This window comes from Pan troglodytes, chromosome 11 (genome assembly GCF_028858775.2).
Source record: "Pan troglodytes isolate AG18354 chromosome 11, NHGRI_mPanTro3-v2.0_pri, whole genome shotgun sequence".
NCBI lineage: Eukaryota > Metazoa > Chordata > Mammalia > Primates > Hominidae > Pan > Pan troglodytes.
The window spans coordinates 105,765,176-105,786,266 of record NC_072409.2 but is presented as its reverse complement, the minus strand read 5'-3'; the positions used below and the strand labels follow the sequence as shown (position 1 = coordinate 105,786,266).

Here is a 21,091-nt window from a genome sequence, read left to right as displayed (position 1 = left end):
TAAAATATATGTACATATATACATACATAAACCTATGTTTTAAAATATATATCCATAATATACATCTCTAATAGAGAAGATACTGTTTAAATTTTTAATTTTGATTGTTAGAGATACCTAGTAACAAACGGACTGAAAAATTGAAAAAAAAACAAAACAAAACACTCACACTGTGAGAAAAAAAAAGTGTTTGAAAGCCTGCATCTGTCTAACATCCTATCAGCAGGCATATTAACTGAACAAAGCACTTGCTTTTTTTTGATGCCAATGCTGATTTTTTTTTGTTTGTTTACTTAAAACATCATTTTCATAGATATTCAAAAAGAAGCTTTGGTGTCTGTCTAGTTCATTAATAGTTTTATTAATTCAGCTAGTCATCAGGTGCAATTCATCAACCGCACAACGCTTTGTGTTCTATTTTTGCTAAATGCTTCTTCTCTGGGATTTAAATTGTGAAGAAAAAGTGGCTGACTAATGTGAATTTCTCAATTTATTCATGTTCAATGAAAAGCTATTCATCAGCATAAACTCTCCTGTGAGTTCAAATCAAATTTGAACCACCTGGGAGTAAACAAAATTGTTCTTCTTCCCTAGCACTTGGAAGTGGATGATAATAACACATTTTCAAGAAAGTCAGGATACTAATATGTTTAACTGAAATAAAATAAAGATGATAAGGCATCAAGTTTTTCCACTATATCAGATGTTTTGCCCATGCAATAAGAGCTTCTGAAATATTTTGGTAGTTTTATTTCCATCATTAATGCTAATTTCTTTTGTATCTTGTAGGTATACAATAATCAGCTATTCTCCATGCCCTATAGCATGTGCAAATTCTGTAAGACTATTATTCTACCACCTTTCCTTTGAAACATTTGAACTATTTATGGAATTGATGGTTAAAACAAAGTATTCACTTTCAGAATTGTTATTAAGCATTCAAAATCAACATTCCTATAAACCTAAAATACAGAATTTATCTACTTGAGTTTACAGGTGCTTAGACTTATAAAAGTAGACCTTTTTTTTTTTCATAACAAATCTAAGGCTAACAGAAGCTTATGGAGTAGTATGGAGCCTGATGTGTATTTCAGAGAGAATTAAGAAATAATCTTGTAGAGAGTCTTCTCTAGTAATAGTGGAGCTAATTCTCACCTATTTTTGAGCACTCATGGCAATACAAGATTAAACCTAGTGCTGGAGATTTTTGGGCTCATGCGTGCATGTCTAAATAAATTATCAGTAGGTTAAAAACAAAGGAACAGAATGAAATGGTAAAGTGCACATTCCGTTTCACTTATTCTTCTTGAGGACTCAAAGATACTTGGATTCAGCATATAAAAACCCATATATGTAATACAAAGTACAGGAGATCCACAGTCCTCTTCAGGAAAGAGAATTCCATTATCTGTTTATCTATTAGGAAATGGAATACTCTTTTCTGAACTGTAATTTTTAGGAAAGTATTATGCATACATATATGGAATATCTTATTAGAAGTGGATGTACGGAGTTTTAAAATAGGATGATTTATGAAGTTTTCTGTTTAATACTTATTCTTAGCATACCTCCAAAGCCTCTGAGGCGATCCATTTTGTTTCCCAGGAAGCTAGATAAAGCCCAAATTCACCTTCTCCCAATATAGCTGTAAGAGTTGATACTGTGTGATAGAAGATAAAGCCCAAATTCACCTTCTCCCTATACAGCTGTAAGAGTTCATACTGTGTGATAGAAGAGACCAAAATGTGCAAAGAGCTACAGCCCTGTGAGGAGCCTGCAGTGCATTGCAACTTGAGTTTCAATCTGAACTGTATGGACAGAGCTCATTGTACCTCAGTGACCATCATCCTTGGGAGTGAGGGTAGGAAGTGAAAGGAGGCAATTCACGTGTTTTTCCTTGAAGCTATATTTTAAGACTGTGTAGAACATCTTGAAGTTTGGAAACATATTTGCTTTTGCAGGTGATGGCATTTTCTAAAATATTATTATAAAATATATGAAAATTGCATTGTATTTGTCACAATAAATCAAACATGTTACATAATAATGTAATAAAATCTAGTTTAACATTATAATTTTATTCAATTATTTCATCCACATTGAGATATTTACTAAGTCATGAAGTTTATATAGATCATGAGATGTAAAAGATCTGCTATTACTAATTTGTTTTTAAAAATCCCATGTTCATTATAATAGGTAGTGCTGCTTAAAATGTCTGTGTAATGATCTACACTATTATCTGCAGCACAATGATGTTTTCACAGCTGCTGTATGCCTGGAATCAGCCATGTCCTTTGTGAAACCTTGCCTCGGCATGGGCTCTTATTCCTAACATTTGCCTTTTAAAATCTCTATAGAGATCTAACAGAAAATTCACAAGAACAGCATCTTTTGTGCTTCTCTTTCTCTGAAAATACCAAAGCAGCAGTGTATCTTCCCATATTTAAAAAAGAAAGAAAATGTTTTAATCTTTCATTTTCCAATATAAAGTTTTTAGCCAAAAAAGTAGTTATTAAAAGAAAATAGATCTGTCACTCACTAATTCAATGACTAACTACATAAGTTTAAATTTACTTTTTCTTTGAGTATCAGACAAAAGTAAAACAAACTAGGAATTTCAGTTCTCTTTCTGAAAAATGAAATATATATTACATAATGAAATATACATATATATATACACACACACGGCGCTAGCAATTAAATCTAAAGTGTTTACTTTATCTAGAAGTAGGGCAAACAGAATTTAATTCTTGGTTTGTTTCCCTCTAATATTTGTCATGTCTTATGGACTGGAGGAGCCAATCCACCTGTCAGGAGTTTACTGCAGAAAAATGGTAACTTCTGGGAAATAATTCATCCTAAAAATTGTCAGAAACCAGCTTGGTTCAATATACAGATATCTTTCAGAATGGAGAGATAATCCCGAAAACAGCAATGTTACTAATAATAGTTAACCCCTTACTCCCATCCCCATTAATGTATTGATGTCCAAATCCTATGAAAGGAAGAAAAAACCTACGAATAAAAGCAATGAGTAGGACCACATTTCTTGTAATGACAGAGAACTGAGGTGGCTGTACCTTCCACAAATAACAATTCTAAAGTGAAAAAATTATAAAATAGGTCAACTATTTAAAGGTACTGTAAAAAACCCAATGTAGAGAGAATCCAAAGGAAATTCTAATCTTGAGTGTGGCTTTTTGACCAACTTCTACAACTTCTTCTATAGCTGCAGGAAATACCAGAACAAAACTCTACATCCTTGCCAGTAAAAGGTGCTGTAGATGAGTGTTTAGGCAGAAAATCTCCAAATTGTATCATCTATAATTCCCAGTTTTCAACCAAAAATTAGTAGACATGCAAAGAAATAAGAAAGTAAAATCCATACTAGTATGCTCAATAGAAGGTGATTCCAAGTGGGTCAAAATATTAGATTTAGCTCACGAAGTCTTTAAAGCAGCTAAAATAAATATATTCAAATAAGAAAAGATAAATACACTCAAATGATTAAGGAAAAATATGTTCTCAATATGATACTCTCCTATCACAAAATGCAAGTGAGACATTCTTCAACTTTGACATGCAGCACAGAAAACAGAAGGGACTTTTGCATATCAAGAATTTCAAAAAATGATAGAGAAACTTTGGTACATCAAATATGCCAATGCATTTATCACATGCAGGCAGCACTGGACAAAACTTCTGGAAGCAGTAGCTCAGAATCTGATCCTGAGCTGCTGTAGGGAGCATTATTGAGAATATAGACAACTACCTCTTTTTGCACAGGCCTCATTCTTCTCAAAGTGGCCACTGAAAGAAGCGGCAAGGTCCCTTCTGATGGGCATATTTTACTGAGAAAGCTTTTTATATTAGAGGACTCTCAAATAAAATTAAATTATTCTTTGAAAGAAAAATAAAATCGTGTTTTAGAAATCATTTTTTGGCCAGGCGTGCAGGCTCACACCTGTAATCCCAGCACTTTGGGAGGCCGAGGCAGGCAGATCACGAGGTCAGGAGATCGGCTCCTGGCTAACACGGTGAAACCCCGTCTCTACTAAAAACACAAAAAAATTAACCAGGCGTGGTGGCAGGCGCCTATAGTCCCAGCTACTCTGGAGGCTGAGGCAGGAGAATGATGTGAACCCGGGAGGCGGAGCTTGCAGTGAGTCGAGATCGCACCACTGCACTCCAGCCTGGGCGACAGAGCAAGACTCCGTCTCAAAGAAAAAAAAAAGGAATCATTTTCTAAACAATACAGTTAGTCACAACCTGTATTATTCCAAATACAAATATTACCATTTTTGACAACACAGTATCTTCCAGTTGCTTTTCTATGTTTCTTTTTGATTAGCAATTGTATATCATCACACTAATAGACATTATGGATGGGTAAACATTCATAACAACATTTTTTAAATACTAGGACTGAACACTGATTCAAGAACACACCCTCATTACTCTTCTCCACCTGGTATAATTTTCACCAAGTCCATTTCCTTGATTTCACTAAGATGCAATCATTACTTCTGCAGTCTAGCACCATTACAATTTGGTGCTTGGCACATATTAGGCAATCCATATATATTTGTTGAAATACATGAGACAAATGCCCCAAACAGCAACAAGGTACATTTATAAAGCCCCATTTACTGCAGAAGTGAATTAAGTATTTAGAGTTATATCTATACCTGGGAGATACACTGTTCAACTTCTTAAACACTCATTTTACCCATTGATATGGTTTGGCTGTGTCCCCACCCAAATCTCATCCTGAGTTGTAGCTCTCATAATTCCCACATGTTGTGGGAGGGACCTGGTGGAGACAATTTAATCATGGGGGTGGTTTCCTCCATACGGTTCTTGATATGGTTCTTGATACGAGATCTGATGGTTTTATAAGGAGAAACCCTTTCGCTTGGCTCTCATTCTCTCTTGCCACGGACATGTAGGAAGTTCCTTTCACCTTCTGACATGATTTGAGGCGTCCCCAGCCACGTAGAACTGTGGCTTAAACCTCTTTTTCTTTATAAATTACTCAGTCTCTGGTATATCTTTATTTTTATTTTTATTTTTTGAGACAGACTCTCGCTCTGTCTCCCAGGCTGGTGTGCAGTGGCGCAATCTCAGCTCACTGCAAGCTCCGCCTCCCGGGTTCACGCCATTCTCCTGCCTCAGCCTCCTGAGTAGCTGGGACCACAGGCGCCCGCCACCACTCCCGGCTAATTTTTGTATTTTTAGTAGAGACGGGGTTTCACTGTGTTAACCAGGATGGTCTCGATCTCCTGACCTTGTGATCCACCCGCCGTGGCCTCCCAAAGTGCTGGGATTACAGGCATGAGCCACCGCGCCTGGCCTGGTATATCTTTATTAGCAGTGTGAAAATGGATTAATAACCCCCATCATGCTGTTTTTTTCCAAACCCAGGAATAGTAGGCAGTAGAAAGGACAGAATCACTCTATTATTTAGGTATGAAAAGACATGGTGTTATATTTTCCTTGGTCAATATTTCAAGGAGCCAAATGATACCATTCCAGCCTCATAAGAATTTATTTCAAGTTCCAAAGATTGGTTGGTAAATTTATTTCAATGATGGAGCAATGAAAACATGTTTACACTGAATACCAAATACACATATGATGGTTCTTAAGGAGTCAAAATCTAAAGACGACCAACCGAAAAAGTTACTTGGTTCTAGTGGCAGATTTTTGTTTATAGGCAGTGGTATAAATTATCATCTGTTTTTTGTTAGACTGCCAGTGCTAAAATCTCACCTGAAGGACAAGTCAAAATCTCTTGCAGCCTATAATATATTTATAAGCTACCTCTTATAAATGTTCATCTACTAATATCACCACTCCATATGCAGAGATCCTCTAAGAATAATATTGTATTTTGATCTTATTAAAGACAGTTAACAAAACATTACAATTGTATTATTAATAATACAAATTTATTTTGTTAACAAATCAAATAGTTGAAATCTTACCTACTGAATTACTTGAAAGTGATATTATTTGAATCTGTTCTAACAACTAACCACTTTCTATCCATAATTCTCCATGTGAGCCACTACATCATGCCTTGGTGGGACCTGCCATTCTAGTTCCTTCACATTTGATGCGGCTGGTTAACCTATTCATAGCTGACTCTTCTTCAACCTCATTTAATGCTGAACTGAATTAGGAGAACAGGAGCACAAAGTGGCTATGAAAGAAGTTGGGAACTTTTCCAAGAAAGTTTATAATACAGAGAGCAATTGTGTTTTGCTATCTGCTGATTAAATCCAATCACAGGCCTGCTAGTGATACCCAGGCCACTTAGCATTCAGTGTTGGGTTCTGGTATGTATGTGAAGAGGAATAAACTGAAATGTATATGGAATCAAAGATAAACCTTATCAGCTGACTAGATGGATGAAACTTACGGAGGAGATACCCATGCATACTTATAAATAAAAATGTTAACTTAAATAAAACTAATAGTGAAAAGGCCAAGGTTTTATTGTCACATAAATATGACTGGAGTCTCCTTTTTCCTTTGTAAAAGTGAAGCCATTGATTGGTGAGTATTAGTTACCTAACAAATAATTCATATTACAGAATAGAATGTGGCCATTTTTGATCTCTATTTGGAATATAACATTAGAGTATGATTACAGATGGCAGAATCATATATCAACATTTTATTGTGATTAGATACACTTGTGAAGGGGGGATTTATTTTGAAGTGTTGGAGAATGCTCTTTAGTGTATTCTTGTAGTGTTTTAAAATTTTGTTAGGTATAAAAACTTTAAGATCCTTTGAAAAGAAATTAGAAAACAAAATATTATAAATAATGGAGTGTTACAGGGCACTTATTAAATTGGCTAAGGTATTATTTTTACTATTGTAAAGTACAAAAAATGAGTTAAGGAAAGTTTAAGTGATTTGCCCATCGTGACTCACAGCTAGTAAGATGTAGGGTCAGAATTCCCCCATAGATTATCACAAACTGTTGTGGTCTCATCAAAACTGAAGTCATTCATGTTCCAGAAGGATAATGTCCCCAAATTTCCACACATTCCCAGATTGACCAATGTTGTTATTTATATAGGAATATTCTCCTTTATCTTACCATTTCCAAATAACAATTGGCCCTAAAATCTTTTCAGAGCATTTTTTTTTAACACACAGAAGAGATTTTAGTACTTTACAAGAGGATATCTCACACCTAAGGATAAGCAGAAAATAACAAAGACTCATAGGGATGCATGTGCTTGTGCAGCTGTCAGTCCTCATTCTTGAGGTAAACGCCTTTGTATCTGATGCTCTCACAGCACACTAGATTGAAAGCTGAATCTCAGGACAATTACAAGTAATAACAAGCCTTGAGCCTTGTAGTCTCACACAAATAGTTAAACCTTGAATGTTAAATTTAAGATAGCCAAGGTTTGACTTAGTGCTATAATAATGTTGGTCATACTTATGTACTGAATTTTGAGGAAAATTCTTTCCTACCATGTGCAGAAATAAATGCCAGCCATATGTGTATGCATATACAATTAAGTAATCTATTTAGAACGCTATGTCTGAGCAGTAATGAGCTTTTGTTTGGCATCACTTACTAAATTAAGACAATTTGCCTAATGTGGTAGAGGTAAGGGTTAAAAATTTCACTCCCAGAAATATTTTGAATTTTTGGTTATTGCTATGGTTTGAATGTTTGTCCTGCTAAACCTCAGGTTGAAATTTGATCCCAATGTTGGAGGTGGAATCTTATGGGAGATGTTTGGGTCCTGGGGGAGGATAACTCATGTCCTTCCTTGGAACTGAGTGAGTTCTCACCCAATTAATTCCAGTGATAGCTGATTGTTAAAAACAGCCTGGAAATTCATCCATTTCTCTCTTGCTTCCTCTCTCGCCAAGTGATCTCTGCACAGGCTGGCTCCCTTTCACCTTCCACCATGAGTGGAAGGAAAATGAGGCCCTCAACAGAAATACAGGCCCAATTTTTAACTTTTGGAGACATCAGAATTGTGAGCCAAAGAAACTTTTAAATTTATAAATCACCCAGCTTCAGGTATTTCTTTTTAGCAACACCAAATGTACTATGCCAACTATCATACATCAACGAAAGATTTTTTTTTCCTAGCTTTCTTTCCAAAGATTTGGAATTTAAATTTTTTTTTACATTTTGAAGTACTCTGTGTATGTATTTCCCCCCAAAAAGTGAAATCAACTAATCATAAGTGCATATATATACATATATATGTACAGATGCCTACGGTAATTTCAACAAATGTTTATAGAAAAACCATAAAAGAGGCATAATTTATTAAGAACTAATAATAAAAAAGTAACCCCATAGTAAATTAAACTCTATGCTTAATGTTAAAGTTAGTCTACTTTCTTTTGTTTCAGGAATTGGACATTGTTACAGCTTTTCTCAAATACAGAAATCCTTAATTATAATCAGTAAAATTAGTAAAAATGAATGCTTGAAATTACTTGAGAAAATAGCTAGCTTGAGATTGTCTATTATTAAATACATTTCTTAAAATAACCCATTAGTAGTGAGGATTAGACTCATTTGCTAAGTTCGTGATGAAAAATGATTCTTCTTTATTTGACAATAAAGTCTTAGGTATTGCCCTTTGGGTTAAGAGAGATAAGAACTACTCAATGGAAGAAGCTGGATCAATCCAAAAATTATCAGGATGCTGTGCCTGCAATAGTACTGCTACTTACTAGCTCTCTTAAATCTGATAAGGTCACTTAGCCTCACCAAAATTTCAGTCTCTTCCCTTGAAAAACTAATATACTACTATTATTTATTGTCAGAAAGAAAATATGAGGATTAGAAGTCATGTTAAGAAAAAGCATCTGGCTTACCCATGGTTCTTAATGAATGATAGCTCTTATTATTTGAGTCTCATCCTATCAACAAGCAAATCAATTATTTGTCTAAATTTAAAAACATAAGAAAAATGGAATATACATAATATAACATTAAATATGGTTACCTTAAGATACAATGATTAAGAATACCAAATACTTTTCTGCAGTAACTATCTGAACAGAAAGTGATGGCCTAAGATTTTTTATGTGTTAACTTTGAATGTAATGGAAAACCTTGCAATCCCTTAACATACAGATCATAGGTTCATTAGCAAACTAATGTTACCCTGTGGTACAGATTGTAATATTTAAATATTGAGGTATGTTGAAATATTCTTTCCATTTGATTTAATTTCTAATTTTCAACAATCTTTCTTTAAAGCAAATCATTAAATTAGTCAAAGTATGTGGAATAGTATGACCATATATAGCCTTGATGTATGAGGTTGTCATAAGTAATGTTATACTCAACACAATAACACAACTTTGTCTGGAATTAGAAAGAAAAAGAGAACAAAAATAAAATTAAAAAAAAACTCCACATGGATACAATAAGACATAAAGGAAGGTTATTCTTAATAGCATTTTCCAACATCTTTTTGTACTTTTGGCTGCAAAGTAGAGTAACAATAGACATAAAACTAAACTGCAAATGGCTTGTTATTGTTCCTTTGAAATGCAATGTATTGTGAACAATATTTGTCAGGGATATTTTCATTTATTTGGTGGAAAATGGCCATAAAAGCAAAGGTTTTTTTTCTTTGAGGAGCATAAATTGTTACATTACTTTAAACACTTCTTACTTAATATAGCACAATGCTTTGTATTAACCTTTTAATATCACATGTAAATCCAGTATTTTATTTGAACATCATTTATTTGTACAAATAACTATTTTTATATAAATTTTTTTTCAACTCAAGGTTTTTAATGTGTTTTTTTTTCCCTATTCCAAATTTGGTAGAAGTCTAAATCATCTTTTAGGAATGTAAAAAGCTAGGCATTTTAAAAACAGAAAATTCTAGGCAGTTTACCTTTCAACAATCTAAACCAAATCACTCAGATTATCCATAAAATTGTCCAGAATCAATACAAGGAAAAAACCAACATTTTGACCTATGTATCAGAAATCAAATCAATTATCAGACCTGTAAGTAAACCAAAAGAGGATCCATGCAGGCAGAGATAAATCCCAAATCTCAGGGTACTTTGACAGTCACATAGTAAAAGTGATTGGAAAAGGTTATCTTGAACAAAGGTTCTTTTCAAGCACATAAATCATACAAATAATTATCTCTCTCAGGTGACAGGGGCCTAGGAAGTGAACTACTTTAGGAGTAGCCTCCAGAGATCCTCAACCATGTTTATGAGCCACACAGTCATCTCTATAAAAGACAAGCTCCAGTTGAGTAAACCATGTTAAGTACTACATTCCAAAGAAGAAAAACTGTGAATAGAAAAGTTAACATAATGCACCATTGATATGGAATAAACACTTAATGTCTAGTTTTTTTTTTATCAATAAAGTGAGTGGGATCAGTTTTTCTTATTTATTCACTGAAGCACATTCTCATAAAAGACAAACAGCAAGCACAGCATATTTATTGCATGGTAGCTCTCTTATACAGTGTTGTTGATGTTTGTTTCATTTTTTTGCTCATCCATGTAACCTACACATGTTACAACCAGCATGCTAGGTACATGGGATATAATAAGATTGAGTCCCTGCCTTCACAAATCTTATACATTAAAAAAGAATTGAGAAAAATAAATGGAAATGAAAGTTGCTTCACATTGTGATTAATATTCTAGAGGGGTAGTATACTTGGTTTCATCGTGGAGTGCTTCCTGCATTTAAACTCAGTCCAAGGATGAGTAGGAAATTGCCAGGAAAGGTGAGTAAGGAGCCAGTGTTGAAAGAGAAGAATATAAATGTGGAAGTTCAGGGAAGAGAATGATAAATTGAAGATGCCTAATAAATCCAGAGTGGCACAGGTGAAGAGGACAAGGGCAGGTAGAAGAGGCAGAAAACCAAGGGGCTATAACAAATGGCATTGTATGCTAGAATAATGAGTTTGTGCTTCAGAACAAAGGAAAGTTGTTAAAATGTTGTAAAAAAAAAAAAAGACTGACACTATGAAAGTTGCATATTGGAAAGAACACACTGGTGGCAGTGTAGAAAACAAATGGAAAGATAGGCAGGACAGGAAGACCAGAGGAAAAACAGATGAATTAGGAGGCTTTCTTGTATTTGTGGTGAACTATGATAGGGGCTCAAATCAGGCTGGTGTCAATGGGAATGAAATTATGTGAATGAATTGGAGATATAGTTTAAAGGGTAGAATTAGCAGGACTTAATAATTAATTGTTAACTCTTTTTGAATTGGGGTATGTTCTTTTGACCATTATTCTTTCTTCTCTTAGCTCTGCCTATGTTCTGGAGGGGTCATATTTAAATACTGACTCATCTGTAAATTTCAAGTCAGTAGTTCTCTTTATTGCACATTTCCAAAGTGGTTGTTATCTACTATCCACTTCCTTTTATAATTAAAAAAAGATTATCTACATCAAATATAAGGTACCAGAAATAGCCAATTGCAAACCAAAATGGGAGCAGTCCAGAGATAGGTGGCTAGTAAGAGCTAAACTAGAGGAGCACTTTCTAGTTGTTAATTTTTTCCTTCTTCCACTTAGTGAATCATTACTTGCACTGCTTTCCTTTTACTTCTCTTATTTACCCTCTAGACTCCATTAGTGAGCAATTATAGTAAAGACTGGTTGTCCACCAGAATGACTGGAATGGAGAGATTGTAAGTTTCTAAGTTGTAAAAGATATTTACTTCCCTTGGAATGGGATTGGGGCACAAGGAAGGATTGTGCCAATGGAAAGCTAGAGTTTTCCCTAAGTTTCCATACTCACTTAGAGGTATAAAATCTAGGGCCCGGGATATTGTTTCTTTCCACCTTCCCTACCAACATGTCACTGGACCACACAGTTGATCTTGTTAAGGAAATAAAAGATGGAATCACATGAAAAAAACACAAAGCTTCTGAGGGATATGAGCACTTCAATTAACTTGTTTTAAAAGAAGAGAGGAGCCAAATTAGAGGAGCCAAAATTAGTAGGAAAGGATAAAAATATTTGAACGCCTTCCAGGTGATAAAAGAGAAAACTGGATATGAAAAATATAATTGAGGAAATACGGATTTCAACAGATGAATAGTATAGCAAAATGTACGTAGAAAAAGAACAAACTATTAAGTTGGAAGATCAAATTGCTGGCCTCCTACACAATGAAATTTAAAAAGAAATAATAAGTGAAGAGTTCAGATACATCAGGATTTCTCAGAATTGGTACTATTGATATTCTAGGCCATATAATATTGTGTTGTGAGGGGCTTTCCTGTGCATTATAGGATGTTTAGCAACATCCTGGTCTTACTCACTAGATGTGAGGAGTACCCCCAAGTTGGGACAACCAAAGATGTTTTCAGACATTTACAAATGTACACTGGGGGATAAAATATCCCAATTGAAACTACAATATATAGATAAGTAAAAATGTATTTTTATGAGTCACAAAAAAGTAATAAATACAGGTGAGGAAATACAGGAATGGGGAACCATACTTTTCTAGAATTAAAAAATAAATGAAATATGATAAAATAGTTCATGAACAATCAAATAAGAGAGATTAAAAATAATATCTAAGTATGCTATAGATAAAATGCTAAATATTAAACCAAAATTTTAATGGTCATAATTTTCAAAAAGCAAAACTAGGTCACCTAAAATATAGAATGAGTTAGACATCATTCATATCAACAGCAGTGGATGCAGCAAGACAATAAAGTAACATTTAAATATTGAAGAAAAAGAACTTTGAGCCAGGAATGCTTTTTTCAGCTTAAAAGAAAACAATTAAATTTGAGCTGAAAGCAGATGTATCTGGTATAAAAAGTTATAGAAAGCACAAATATCAAAAGTCTTTTTGAATAACTCTTAGAAGATATTGCCAACATAAAAACCAATCAATCTAGAAAACTTCAGTAAGATATGGAAACAAGGTGAATGAAGAAGTTAGTAAATTTACTTTTGTCTAAATGAACAACAGTAACGATAAAATATAGTCCTAAATGTCCAGAATAATAATTTCAAGTTTTACTAATATAGTATTTATATATTGCTTGGAAATAAGAGTATTTTGAGGAAAAGGGGTCAGACAGGGAAGTAAGTGCAAATTAAAATTGTTACTTTGGGATATGATAACCTACATTTATTATAGGTTTATTGCATGCAATGCAATTTTCAAGATGTGTTACCTATATTCACCCATTCAATCCTCACTGAAACACAATAAGGTAAATAACCATTATCATTATTTACTTTAAAATGAAGTACTGAAGCGGAGACTAACTTGCCCACGGTTAGTATTCAACCCAGCCAGTCTGGCTAAACAGCCTACCCTCTTCAGCAGTAAGCCTACAGTTGACTAGAAGATGATACTATTATTTAGGTTTAGACAATAATTGCAAAACTAAGCATACTATTTTATTTAGCTAGCAAAATTAAATTTGATAATCTAGAATATTTCATTGAAAGGAAGTCTTAAAAAGGGAAAATATGTCATAAATAAAAAGTTGAAATAAGATTGACAACATATGATAGCAATTAGAATAAATATTGGTAGACTAATCAGAAGATAGAGACTTACATTTAACTTATTAAAACAGAATCATAGGTTAACCTTACATCGTCTATAATACACACATACAGTTCCAAAAGATATATAATATTTGAAAATTTAAAACATATTTTTTAAAAATATCGGAAAATATTTCAATCAAATTATATACAGGATAGACATTTTATTTCACATAAAGGGAAATTTAAGGCAACAGGAAGACCTAAAGCACAAAGATGTTTCTTATACACTGGTAAAAGCAACAATATGTCCACAGGATAAAAGCCAAACTTCTAAAAGGAAAAACAGCCCACATGATCTGCAACTTCCTCCCTTTCATCACTGACCTCCTTTCCTACTACTCTTCCCCTTGTTCAGGTGGGTTGAGACACACCAGCTCAAATAAATGTGAAAACTTAAATAAAATATTATATTTCTGGTGGATCATTTCACTGATGAACACTAACAAACTTCTCAAGAGAGTCCATCTAATTTTCCAGAAATTTTTAAGATGAAAATTGCCTATTTTAAGTTAATGATAGTAATTTAACTTTGATACCAAAACCAGATAAAGTACAAAAAAAAAAAAAAAACTCATGGGCTAATTTACTTTATGAACTATACTTAAAAATACTAAAAAAAATAGATTAGCTAACCAAATCAACAGTATATTATTAAAATGTCATCATAATGATGTATGATTTATCCCAGAAATGCAAAGGTGACTCAACCTTTGATTATTTATAAATGTAAATATTTACATGTATCAGTCAAAGGATAGAAATTACATGATCATCTCATTTATGCAGGAGAAAAATGATTTTATGAAGTTAAAAAATTAATGATGGAAAAGAAAATCAGAAAATTGGATTAGAATTAAATTTCCATAACCCTATAAAAATACCCTAAAAATCCAAGTAAATATCATATTCAATGAATAAACTTTAGAATTTATTAAGATTAAGAATAGCATCAGGATTGTCTTCTATCACTCCTACTGTGTAGCACAGAACTGAAGTTCCTAGGTAATGCTGTAAGTCAAGAAAAACAAATGCATCATATAGGCTTGAAATTAAGAGATAAAATAACAAATATTTGTTAATGAATGATTATGATTTTTATATAGACAATTCAGGATAGTCATCTAATCTTTAGAGCTAAAAATAGGAGTTTGTTTACCATAATATAATTTTATATGAGCAATTTTCAACCAGAAAATGTAAGATATCATTTGCAATAAAAAGAGAAACTACAACAAAGCTTTTAAAAAATTCTAACATAATAAAGGCTATGACTAGCATATATGGAATTTCAAAACTCTATTAGAAGACATAAAACTACTCCCCAAATTTAGAGAAATTCTGTGTTCACAGTTGAAGTGACTTGACATTGTGGATATCTGTTTTTCTAAATTCATTTATCTCTTAGTGCAATTCACATCTAAACCTGTTTTAAGAGACTTCACAAACACTAACTTTTTTTTTAAGAGACTTCACAAACACTAACTTTTTTTTCAGTTAAAGATCATCAGTTGGTAAAACAATTTTGAGATATAAGAGCAAAAATAGAGAACTGATTCTGTCAGATACTAAGGTATATTATAAAACATAGTAATTAAGATATCATTGTACTTCTGCAGTTACTATCAAATGGAGTAGCATAAGTGATGGCCTAAAAACATAATCTATGGCAAGGTGAACTGTTAGTAAATGGTGTTTGAAAATTTTCTCATTACATGGAGGAAAAAAAAAACTGACCTCATGCCATATATGAAAATTAACTTCAAATGGATAAAATACTAAAATGGGAAAGAAAAATCTACATTGACAACAAAAAAAATAGTATAAGATACTATGTTTGGAACTCTGAGACAGAAAAGCTTTCTTAAATATGACTATGTATCATAAATACTAAAAAAAAAAAAAAAAAAAAAGGGAATGACTGGGTGCAGTGGCTCACGCCTGTAATCCCAGCACTTTGTGAGGCCAAGGCAGGCAGATCACAAGGTCAGGAGATCGAGACCATCCTGGCTAATACGGTGAAACCTGTCTTTACTAAAAATACAAAAAATAAAATAAAAAAAATCCGGGTGTGGTGGCAAGTGAATGTAATCCCAGCTATTCGGGAGGCTGAGGCAGGAGAATCGCTTGAACTCGGGAGGCAGAGGTTGCAGTGAGCTGAGATCATGCCATCTTGTTCCAGTCTGGGCAGCACAGTGAGACTCTGCCTCAAAAAAAAAAAAAAAAAAAGAAAAAGAAAAGAAAAAAGAAAGGAATGCATTTACTGCATCAAAATTATAGGTTTTTAACCAAAGTGCATCACAGACAAAAATAAATGTATGGATAAAAGCATCAGAGAATATACTTGGAATGTCTAAATTATAGGGAATTAATGACTCTTCCAAATTCTCTGGAAAATATGGGAGATCAAATTGAAAAATATGATAAGTATAACAATCATAATAACAACAACAGATGCAGAGCTCTTACTATTTATCAGTAATATCTCTAAGTGTTTAACATCTATTTACTTATTTAATATTATTAATACAAAAATTCACAGAGGGGGAAACCAAAATGACAAGTAAGTATTTTGAAGATATATTCTAACATACTAGGAAATAAATAAATGGACAGTAAAACACTTGATTTCACTTTATAAACAGTAGTTTGGCATAAAATGTAAAGGAAGAAAATATTAAGTTCTAAATAGAGAAGCAGTTGGGACTCATGTACTTCAAGTGGGTGTATAAATTAGTGCAATCATCCTAGAAATAATCTGGCAATACTTTATGACAGTATGCATGTATGTATATCACCCAACAATTCCATTCCTACAGGCTCTTATGCACTAAAATATGAAGACAGCAGTTAAATGACACCGTGTACTTGATTAGAAACAGGCTCTCAACCAAATTACTCGGCTCATTTAATGTATTTTTCTATATATTGGCTTCTAATCTTGGCTAAGTTATTTAATCTCTTGCTGTCTACATTTTAAAAAGGTAAGTGGGGATAATAATGATTTTAATAAGAATAAGAATAATGCTATTTTCTTGTTAGAGTTGTTATGGATTTTAACTACGACAACTTCTTAGATCAGATCCTAGCACATAGTAAAGTGTTCAATTTATGTTTGCCATTTTTTTAAAGAAACAATGCACATTTTATCATCCATGAATGGAGAGGAGATATAGTAAATATATTAGAATGGGTACCTCAGAAAAACAGAGGACTATGATTGGGAACAAGGCAGGAGAAAAGAAGACAATAATAATAAGAGTTGTATTGCATGGATGGATGATGACTGTTACATGAACTAGGATTATGATCAATTTATATTTATAATCCTTTGCGCAAAGGAAGTGCTTAAGGAATGTATATCTCTGAAGGACTACAGTGTTGAGTAACTGCAGAGACTGTTAATGTTTTTTAAATGTGTTCATGTAACTATTGTTTAAGATCAAATAACTAGATCAGCATGAGGAATTATTTAAAAGAGACAGAGAGAATATGAGAAGAAGAAATGCTGTTGCAGGTGTTTGATTTATTTAATTTCTTTCTTTTTTTTCACCTTTTCTCAAGGACTTGGATCTAGACAGCATCTAAGGCTGGAATTTAAAAAGTAAAGGAAAAGAGGAGAGATGAAAAATGAAAAAGTAAGTGAAGGGGACAAAGAGAGGACACAAGAAACAATTGTAAAGTTACTTTTTTTCAGATAAAATAAAACGTCAAAGAAAAAGCTCCAAGAAAATCAAAGCCTTTTTAGTGATGAATAAACTAGTAGGCAAACAATGAAATGCCAATGCATATTATAAAGTAAAGACAGAACCACAAAGGAGAGATAACTATTATAATTGTGTTCTGATTGAATGCTCATAAGGAAATAGAATCGTTTTCCCCTCACATACAATAATGTTGAGAATCTTCAAGCATTTTAAATTCATACATTAAAATTTTAACACATCTGGTCACATTCACGTATACATCTCTTAGATCTAAAGGTATTTTTCCACTATTTAAGGAAAGAATCATAAGGTAGGATAGGAATAATTCCAAAACCTTTCAATAATGAGATGATTCACTGGTTTCAATAAAAAAGAAATTTTAGGCCGGGTGCAGTGGGTCTTGCCTGTTAACCCAGTATTTTGGGAGGCCGAGGTGGGCAGATTACTTGATGTCAGGGGTTCGAGACCAGCCTGGCCAACATGGCGAAACCACATCTCTACCAAAAATAGAAAAATTAGCCAGACGTGGTGGCATGTGCCTGTAATCCCAGCTGCTCAGGAGGCTGAGGCATGAGAATCACTTGAACCCGGGAGGCAGAGGTTGCAATGAGCCAGGATGGCGCCACGGCACTCCAGCCTGGAAAACAGAGCGAGGCTCCATTAAAAAATATAAATAAATAAATAAATAAATAAATAAATAATAAATTTTAGAATTCAATAACCTAGACACTAAAACTCTGAGACAAGAATTAGGGTACATGGATCTGTGAATCCCCAGCCCTAGCACAGTGCATAGAATATAGTATGTGTTTGGTAAACATTTGTTATACTTTGATAGCAATTCGTTATTTAAATAAAGGTTTTGGTGAATAGTGGAATTATGCCCACCTCTTTCCCTGGTAAGAACCATCATACTCTTAGTTCCTTCCCCCAGTTTCTTTGCTGCTTTCACCTCTCTTCTTCTGGTTTATAAAATAATTAATATGTGGGGGCAGAACAAGCAATATCTCTTGAGTCAGTCAAAGTGATAAATGCGAGGTTTTCTGAGGATCAAATAAGAGAAGGCATGTAAAACCCTTGGTGTCCTGTTTGACATAGAGAAAACTCTGTAATTGGCAGTGAGTTTTTTTATTCCTTTTTACACATCACACCTGAAGGGCAGGAAGACTTAAAGCACATGTAATAAAGGTCTATAACCACAGCAGTGTTTGTGAAAGTGAAAATCATTGCCACATTCATAACCTTTTGTGTAAAAAATCAGACACTCTATTTCCCAAGTCAAGGAGATTAATGCAGTATAAACAACATCATGAAAGTGTAAAAATATATGTTTAAAAAAAATCTACCAGCTCTTTTGTAACACTATTATCAGAACAGCATTAAAGATGATCTCACTGTTAATCTTTACAGAATTTGAAACTGTTTTCTATATGAGGTCCCAGCTGTTTGTGAACTCTGATTTACTAAGATTTACTATATTTAATGAGAGTACAAAAGGGGGTTTTCAACTACCAGGATATATTTGAGGCCAAGAGAAGAAAATAAAAGCCACTGAGCATGTGAAGCAATAATTTCAATGATACTTTCCAATTTTGAATGATGCATAAACTTCCATTACAATGAGAAATTTGCTGTTTGCTCTGAGAAGTCTTGTCACTACTCTTGAAGAAAAGGGAGAAAGAAAATTAGCATTTATATCTTTCCTCCTTTGTGGTAAACTGTATTCTAGGCACTTCACATATATTAATTAACTCACTTAATCCTCACATAATCGTTAGGGAATGGCTGTTATCTGCGTTTTACAAACACCCCAGGGAGAATTGGTAACTTGTCTAATGTTATATGGCTAATATGTGCAAGACAACGGTTAGAACACAGGCTAATTTGACTCTAAGACCTGTGCTTTTTAAATGTCAGTTATCTTCTGTTTATATCTGTATTGCAGATTATAATTAATGTTTTAACATACATTCACTGTAGAACCAGCGGTTTTTTTTCCCTGTTGTTGTTACTTGTGGAATCTACATATGAGGGTTGTGACCTAACTTGTTTCCTGGGAAGCATCATAACATTCTATCATAATATGATGCAGGAGTAGATAATAAAACCTGCCATGTCTATTTCTTGTGGAGAGGGCAAGTGTTTAATAAAAAGCCTTCAGCATAAATAATGAGAGGTTCCAGAGTGATTTCTAGCAGAGCCTTTTGTTTGTCAACATTTGAACATTATTCTCCAAAATAATGGCTCAGGTTTGAGAGGTAGTATTGACAATTTCACTTGTATACCAGAACATGCACAGTGGTAGAAGATAATTATGCTAGAAATAAACAATATTTTTTTTTTTATTGAGGGCAGTATGAAAGTAGAGGACTCATCCTCAACAAACTTTTGATACAATCCAGACTATTGGATCAACGTTTTTGATTGGAACTTGGAAAAGTTCAATATAATTAAACTTAACCTGAGAGTCAATTATTCTCCCACAGTTGACCTATATGCAATGTAGCATTAATATTATCTGCATAATTTGTAAATTTAAATTTATATGATCAATCTTTTGCTTTTAATTTATTGTTGTATAGATTAAATATTTTGCAATCTTGTTTACTTGGGACCAATTTTCTCATTTGATTTCAGTTCTTAAATGACTAAAATATGAAGTAAGAAAAAAGCATTTTATCACATTAATGCAACACTTGCAATTTGATTTAACAATATGATAGATGAAAGCATGAGGTTATTATAACACAATGCATTTATCATCTTTACGAATCCTCCCCTAAACAGAATTAACACTGAACCATTTCCAGTGAGGTTTCTAAAATGACTAGCCTTGCCGAGATAGGTTTTTGGCTCATAAATAACATAGTAGAAAAAAATAAAATCACTGAATGCTATAAAAATGCAGTATCGGGAATTACTAAAGTGTGAAACATTAAGTACACTACTCAAAATGGCATTCTCAAATGTATAAATTATTTATCTGTATGACAGAGCCTAGACTACTGTCACAAGATACAGAAAATTGAGTTTTCAGATTATTTTAACATCTGGGGAAGACTACTGAAAAAAAAAAACTCTAAGATACTAGCATCCATATTAAATAACTCCACAATTAGGAAACCTATTGACTTCATGTTGTTGATATATTTAGAAACCCCCATGATTAATGTTCTTGAGAGCAGTAACAGTCCTATTACTCACTCATCATACCAGGAGAGAAAAGGAATTTTGCTTTAATATTTACAGAGCATAACAGGAGAGAAAAGGTATTTTGCTTTTTAAGAAATCAACATAAGAAAAATTCTAACATGTTTTATTCAATTTATACAACTTTCTTCTTGCTAATAATCCATAAATGCTCTTTTAAAAACTTCTTAATTTGATTGCCTGATTTTTTATATCTTTCATGGTTAAAATGCTGTGTTTTTTTTAACCTTTCTGTCTCTTACAGCATGCAACACAGCATCGTGTGTGAAATAGGATGAATAGATGAATCAGCTCTCTCACCCTTTTTAAAACTAGAATATAGCACAGCATTTGACTTACATGCAGTTTACCAAAAACTGAGAGGTAGCCAATATTATCTACATTGCCTAGATATATTTAGGATCCTGACTTATATTAGGAGCTTCCAAATTATCATCATTTAGGCATTTGCACAAAGACCTCTCAACAAAAATTTACTTTACAGTTTGCTGGAGTTTAGTGATTCTTTCTTTGGAATCCCAACTGGTCCCATCTATTTACTGAGAGCTTTGAACTTGGCCTTTCGAATTCCTTCCAGTTCTAACTTGCA

At 33.3% G+C, this 21,091-nt stretch overlaps 1 protein-coding gene across 35 annotated transcripts in view; it reads right to left on the bottom strand.

Annotated features, from left to right (window-relative positions):
* Window positions 1-21,091, bottom strand: part of PTPRD (protein tyrosine phosphatase receptor type D) — a 2,309,829-nt gene that overhangs the window by 1,861,259 nt on the left and 427,479 nt on the right. The window lies entirely within an intron of this gene.